Source organism: Zingiber officinale, chromosome 7A, assembly GCF_018446385.1.
Source record: "Zingiber officinale cultivar Zhangliang chromosome 7A, Zo_v1.1, whole genome shotgun sequence".
NCBI lineage: Eukaryota > Viridiplantae > Streptophyta > Magnoliopsida > Zingiberales > Zingiberaceae > Zingiber > Zingiber officinale.
In genome coordinates this window covers 41017574-41025389 of record NC_055998.1, presented here as the reverse complement: position 1 = coordinate 41025389, position 7816 = coordinate 41017574, and the positions used below count along the sequence as shown (strand labels likewise).

General features: G+C 37.5%; 1 long non-coding RNA gene across 1 annotated transcript; it reads left to right on the top strand.

The window, feature by feature from the left end:
* Positions 1-2578: 2578 nt before the first annotated feature.
* Positions 2579-4923, top strand: LOC122001355. Its single transcript, XR_006117321.1, has 2 exons — positions 2579-2884; positions 4699-4923. It is a non-coding gene; the product is annotated as an uncharacterized LOC122001355 (long non-coding RNA).
* The last annotated feature ends 2893 nt before the right edge of the window (positions 4924-7816 follow it).

Genomic DNA, 7816 nt, shown 5'->3' with positions numbered 1-7816 from the left:
TGTAAGAATTAAATTTATAGTTATAAATTTAGCTATGTTTATGTATATACTTGAAATAATGGAAATGATCAACCCTAAAAGTTTATAAAATTATTTGGATGCAATTATAGTAAGAGGACTAGTGTATTAAGATTAAAGTTATATATACACTAGTTTTTAGGATATTCTGAGTTGGATAAGTGTTCTTCCATGGTAGTTACAGGGTAGAGTTTTCTAGGGTGCCGATTGTGGTTCTTGTTCGTTCTGTGTGACTTCTTCGGGTTTAAACGATCGTGTTCTTTTCCATGGTTAGATTGAGTTTTTGATGCAAGTTTAAAGCGAGTTCTTTCCATGGTAGCACTGGATTTATGCTGTACAAAATGGGTAGGTTGTGACTCTTTCTGACAGAGCTTCCATGGATGATTCTGAAAGATATAATATGTTTGATAATGAATTCTTTTCTGAAAATGTGTGTTGAGATTGTTTTGGAGAGGATTGGTTTGCATTCCTATATAGATGAATTAGGTTGAACTTTTTTGAACAAGTTAGTTGATGGCATTGCTGGAATTATGAGCACAGATTAGCATTACTGGAATTTTCTTTATGAACATGTTTACGCTTGCTGGAATCTTGTGACAGATTTGTAAATGCTGAAATCTAGGGTATAGATTTATGTATGCTGGAATTTTTTTGTGAACAACGTTAGGTAGTGCTGGAATTTCACCATGATCACTTGTGTATTATTGGGATTTTTCCGTGACCAGTATATTGTTATTATGATTAAGCTTAGATTGATATGGGTTGTGTTTTAAGTTTGATTGTGCAAGTGATCAGATATAGGAGCTGAATGTATAAGTTTAGAGATGTTCTCTTGGACCACGTTAGTATGGGTGTGTCTTTGGAGAGTATCCTAGATTTGTTTTGCATGTGTATAGGTTCATTCAACGTTTAAATTTTAGATCCTAGAGTAACTTAATGTGAAGTGTTATGGAATTTCAACGGGGAATTTGGTGGCTGCCTCATTAAGTTAAAGGGTGTTGGCAGTATTTTTGGGGATTTTGTTGGATTCTGTGATGTTTATATGATCTGTAGAGCAGGATGCTTATTTTTCTTAGTCTGTAAAAGCAATGCATGCTTTAATGAATTAGACTCATGATATGGTGATATGGGCAACAGGTGGTAGGTGTTCCATTTTATATAGCAATGTATTCTATTGACCTCTATTAGGATTAAATTTCCAGATTTGAATTTTGTGAAGTATGTTCATAAGTTCTGCTTCCTTTCTTTAGATATAGTCTTGTACATGTTCGGATATACATCACTACAAAAGGTTAGGATGGAATCAAGATCACCATATCGTGATACCTTATAGTTAATATAATTGGGCACATGAAGAGAATAGTTGTTATACATGCTTAAATATAAATACTTCTACAAATTGTCATGTTCGAATTAAGTTATAATATATGCATTAGTACTAAATGATAGGGGATGATCACAAGGTAAAATTTGACAAACATAGCAAACTTATAGCATATTAGTACCTACATCAACCTGTCTACAAACTTATAGCGCAGTTGCAAGGAGCTTGATATGTGATCAATTTTCTAACTAGTTCTAAACACATTCGGTGGTTGTGGAAGTCAGAATCTTTATTTTTTTTAAGGCTGTGGAAATGAAAATTTGGCCTACCAACAAGTTTGGATTGTTAATATTAGAATTGACCCCATAAGTAAATGCAATTAGAAAATATGAAAATGGATGATTATGAGTTCTATGAAGTCTAATCATTAAGGTTGTAAAGTTTATTATAATCAAATTATAGTAAGACACATTCATAGCGAGATGTAGAATCTTATTTGGATATGTTTAATTATATGATAACAATTAATTTAAATTTATGACATTTAGTAATACATACATCATTAAACAAGCCAAATGCATAATATGACAACATATTTATCAGCATATCAAAATTGTCCAGTACTGAAACAATTTAGTTGAGGTCGATCAGTCCTACATGAGATACTTTTGATATCTTTCTTGAAATCCGGCATCTCAGGGAAATTTTCAAAAACAATTGAAATTTGAATAAATTTGCTAGATATAAGTTATCTTTCTAATTTGTGGATGAGGTAGGAGATAGGGCAATTCTGGTCCTAGAAATTATGACACATATTGTGAATCTAGTGGTCAAGATTTGAGATAGGATGTAGATGGCGCAAAGTCGTCAAAAGAGTTGCGCCAACCAACGACGGGGGGATTTGGAGTTTATCGTGGGAGACCAAAATTAGAAATGTGTAACCGCTACTCCAAATTATTTGGTAAGTCAAAATTTCAAGGACGAAATTTTTATAAAGGGGAGAATAGTAAAATCCCACGAGCATAATTAAGAAATTTATTTATGAAATATTCTAGGGTCACATGAACACTAGTTAAAGAATTAAGTTATAAAACTTTCTATGAACTTTAGGGAATTTTTAGAATTTTAAATGAATTTGTACAGCACATTTCAGGGAGAAAGAGGTAGGGAACCTAAAGGAAACATACGTATGACATCCCATTTAAAATTAGGAATCGAGTCATTTTAATTACACTAAGTCTGTGTTATATAACCTAGGTATAAAAACACTAGGCAACCACTGTTACGGACTCTTTCACCTCATGCACCGTCCTTTCCCCGAATCGCCGTTTCCGTCCGTAACGCACATCTCGCGGTCGTCGGCCGAGCTTACACTGGTCTTCGGGACTCAGCCAGGAGCCCCCTCAAGAGGTCAGTCCTTCCGATGACATCGTGATCGGGCGAAGAGGATTGCAATCTCCACACCGGCGACACGAACTCAGTGGGCGAGGGTTTTTCCGGCGGCGGAACGAAGAAAGGAAAGGCAAGTACTCTTCGATTTGGGTGGGTATGAGTTCATTGAGGTAAAGGAATCAGTAGCTAGGTGATGAGGATAGGTTGTTTTAGAGTGATTGTCTTCCTGTATGAGCTGTGAATTGAGGTTTGTGTTGTCCTTGCTGTTCTTACCTGTTCTTGTTTCCTGGTGTTTGGTATGGATTGAGCTTTCTTGTTGATTCGGGGTTTCTTGTTTGGGATGGCAAGCGGTTTCGATTTCTGAACAATCTTCGTCAGAGCCTCCTTTTGTTCCAGTTGAGATTGTTTTTTTTCCAATTTGTTGAGGAGCTGGTTTGGATTTAATTCTATGTTGCGCTACTTCCATGTTGGACTGTGGATTTCCGAGATTCAGTGCATTTTAAGGTGTTCAGTTATTGAATCGATTGAATGTGACGCGATTCCAAATCTCTTTGTGTCCCTGCTCCGAATGGGGTTTTTCTTCGAGATTCTGCAACAGATTTCGGTTTTTGTGATTGGGAATGGTTAGTTTGGTTTTGTCCTGACGTTGGATCAGGTTCTATTGATGGATTGATTTGCGAATCGGTTCTTCTCCGTGGTGCTTATGTCTCGGTTTGAGGTTGCTGAGAGGCCCTGGTTTCAAATTGGGTTTTCACAAAGCTTTTGCTATGGTTTGTGATCAAAATGAATTTCGCATGGTTTCTTCTTGTTAACTTGATCTTGGGATCCAGTCTTTGGTAACCTTGGTTAGCTGTGATGATGTTGAACTGGTTTCTTTGTGCATCTGGGAACTTTGCAAAAATTGTTGGGATAATTTGTGGGGTTTGTAATGTTCTCACTGCTTTCTTTTGTTCTCTTGAACATTGGATGAAGTTGGGATTTGAAATGGAATTTGTCTTTCAAGATTGCTCTGTTTCATTGCTGTGGAGTTCGAACTCTGTTTTTGGTTGCTGATGTTCTTGAAGTTGCCCAGTTGTGTTTGATTCTTCATGTTGGATAAATTCTCTAAACAGGTTTGGTGGGCTATTGTATGTTTTTGGTGTTGGTTTCATTACTTCGTGTTAAACGAATTTACGGAGTTGGTATAGTGTTTCGTGAATGGGTTTCAATGGCTTGGTTGCTATCTCCTAACCGCTGGATTTTCTGGGGTATATCTGTTGGAGTGGAATTTGAGAATTTAGGATTTGATTTCTAGCATTTGTTGCACTTGTTTTTGTTATGTATGTCCTGTTAGCTCTCGTGTTGGTTATGTTTGCTAGTGTAGCTTTGAGAAGTAGAATTGATAGAGGATGATTGATATTGGAAGCTAAACTGGTTAATGCTATTGTCAATGCAATGTTTGGACAGAACAAGTAGAATGGAAGTGAATGATGTTGTGTAATTGTTCCCTCTTTGTTACCTTTAAAATTCATAGCACTATGCACCTAGAATTGCGAAGTAGGAGATGTATAGGTTATGTTTTCTATGTAGCTAATTTGATGAGTATGAGTATATGTGGTGACAGTATGGGTTAAGTGACCCGGAATGAGCTCCGGGGAGGGCCCTTCCAAACATGACTGATACGGTAAATTTATGACTGATACTGTAATTTATTGTTAGCTTCAGGTATATGACTGTATGTTCTCTAGGAGGTACCTCTAGGTTCATGGGACTGTTGACTGACTCTAATTGTGGTTACCGGTATGTGACATATTCACTCTTATTAGCTATGTAGGAACTTTTACATATCATACCTTTCTTCGGTTTACTGTTTTTGAGATAAGTTTATGTCTACTAGTTATTATTTGTGCTACTTCATGGATGTCATATTACTTATATCGGATTGTACATGCTGGGTTTGTAAACTCATGATGCCTACGTTACAGGTGAAGAGGTCTAACAGGATGTGATGGAAGACATGTGGACGGGGTAGGCGAGGAGGCGAAATGGACGCATGACACTATCCAAACGTTTAGGAGTGCAGAGTATACTCCTTTCTTTGGGAGAGGTTCTTGGAAGATAATGAGGACTCATTATTCCTTTTGTAAACACTTAAGCGTGAGGTTGTCCTTTACCTTCTATAAATTGAGACTTTTGAAGGGTTTGATCTATGAGTATCTGCATAGCTTATGATTTGTGAGTTGATATATATAAAAAAAATTAATTAAATAAAAATTTGAGGGATTACCACGGGATGTTTCAGATGAGCTGCCCCAAAATATAAAGAAAAACATACTTACAACCCTAGATTTGAGAAGAAGAGGAAGATTAGATGCTTGCTGATGATTCCAATGTCTTGGGGATGCCTCATTGTTCCGGAGATGGATGGATCGCCAAGGGATGGAGGAGAATGAAGATCTAGGGTTTCCCCCTAAGGGGAGAACCCTTCCCCAAGGAGAGGGACGAAGTCCCAAACCCAAGATGAGTCAAAGAATGAGGATCTTGATCCTTTTATACCTCCTCCAAACTGCGTAGGAAAACCAAGAAAACAGGGGTCTGGTAAACCAAGTTTTTCACCCACTAAACCAGGTTTTCTCATGATTTACCTTGAACTAAAGTTGTAGCTCTTGATATTATCTTCAATTTAATACTTGGATCGAGCCCTGGCTCCAACTGAGCCTAAAGTTATGGTGGTTCAAAGTTTGGTCTGTAGTCTGGGCGGAGGTCCAGTTGAACCCTCGGTTGGGAGGCACGCCCGTGCCATTTATCACGGGAAGATAAGTCTCTCTCTCTGTTGGACCTGAAGAAAAGTTATTGATCTTGAAGTCAACTACGTTTCAATATAAATCCACATGGCCTCACACAGCTCCATCCGGGTTGAGTCACATGGTCGTGTGGATCACACGGCCATGACCTTCTTCGTCTCTGCCAGGTCACACGGCCGTGTGATTTCACACAGTCGTGGCCTTCCTCTTCTTTGGAAACTTGGCACGGTCGTGTGCTGCTTGGCCACAAGGAAAATGGCACGGCCGTGTGGGTTACACGGTCGTGGCCTTTCTTCACATCTGGTGCTGGCACGGCCGTGCCATTTGGCATGGCCAAAGCATGTAATGGCCACACGGCCGTGTGACATACAAGACCCAGGCTGGATTTCTTCCGGAGTTGCTCCCGTGTGCATTTTTGCTCCATTTTTGCTCCAAATAGCGTCCTGTCGATCAAAACAAGTAAAGAGCAGATCTCCGAACAAAATATAATGGAAGTATGCCATTACAATGAATTATGGTACAATAAACATAGATTATGCTAATGAAATACAGGTAGATGTGCGTCAAGACATGCATAAAAGTGTATATAACCTACGCACATTACACCCTCGGACTTAAACCTTTGCTTGTCCACAAGCAAAACCCGCAATCTAGATTCATGTGGTTAAATAGTGCATCATAATCTCTAGTAAGTCAATCTAATCGTATCAAATGATTTCATTGGTGAGCAAGATACAAAAGTAGTTTGAGTATGACATAAATAGTAGTCCTCCGTGCTCAGTGCAATAGTGGTCTATGTTTATCAAGTTTCAATCCCTAAGTATAGTCAAGCGTTATAAAATTGTGTTCCTTATACTTCCGGCGGTAGACACTTACCTGCCACACGCAAGGTTCGTTTCCCTTAAAAATGTTATGCATCATCTACACAAGGTCTCAAAGGAATATTCAGTATCAAGAGAAACATAACATTCATTTCCCCAGTAACCTAACTCAGTCTCAAAGGGGTGAATTTCTAGTTTCCACTCACGATAACTATTTTTTATCCCTTATTTTTTTTCTTTGAATGTTTTCAAAGTATCAAACTTGAAAAAACTTTCATTTTTTTTTTTGGATTGATTTTTCCAAATGAGCTTACATGATCTGAGTTTATCCAGTAACCAAAATGTAGTTGCGAGGTCACCATAGAAACACAAGTACTACTCCAATTCTATGAATCATGACTATTTTAGAGTTATCAACCATCAAAACTAGGTAAAGTGTAAGAGATCCTAAAACAATGCCAATACTTAAACTCTTATAGTAAAACATTACTCACTTTATGCTATCATAGATAGAAAAAGATATATCACTAAATATACTAGCACCATAAGTAGCCAATAAACCACATGGAATCTAGAATAAACGTGCTAGTATTTTGCAATAAGGACAAACAAACATGATGTGATGAATGATGCAACTAGCAAAAACAAAAAATTATTATAAAAAACTAAACTAAATCAAATGCATCTGATGCATCCTCCCAGACTTAAACTTTTCATTGTCCCAATAAAAACTAGAAATGATATATGGAGGTGGTTTTATGGAGTTTAGAGAAGTTTCCAAGTGATGAGCTCCAAATGGTTTACATTCATGTTCTTGAAAATACTCCTCTAGCCAATGCTCATGTTCCACCACAATTTTGAAATCTACAAAACAATAATAGACAAGAAAACTTAAGTAGAGGGTATGAGTTATTATGAAGAAAGAAATGAAAACAAGAAAGAATTAAAGACATGAATGAAAATAAGGAAAATGAACTTGGGTTGCCTCCCAAGAAGCGCTTGTTTAAGGTCATTAGCTCGACCACCTTATTAGATTCATCTAAATCTCGCTCTTGGAGGGGTAAGATATTTTAGAACTTTCTTACCAAGGGTTCTCAGCTTTTCAACAAATAAGCTCTCCTTCAAAGGTTCAACCCTATCATGTCCTTGTGACTCTTGCGCAACATATGTCCTACCACCATCATGCTAAAAAAGAATTGATTAGTAACAATAGAAAAATCAATTGAAATTTGACTTTAATTTACCAATCATTAATGTAAGAAAATCATTGAGCATGGTATGACATTTAGATAAGGAAGGTTGTGGCTCAAGTGGTGGTCTTTCTAAAAGAGGTGATTCTTGAGACTTAACTATTGTTCAGTACTACCTTCCACCCTCAAACCGACGGACAAACAGAAAGGGTGAACCAAGTACTAGAAGACATATTACGAGCTTGCGCCTTAGACTTCAAGAGGAGCTGGTGCCGATATCTATGCTTA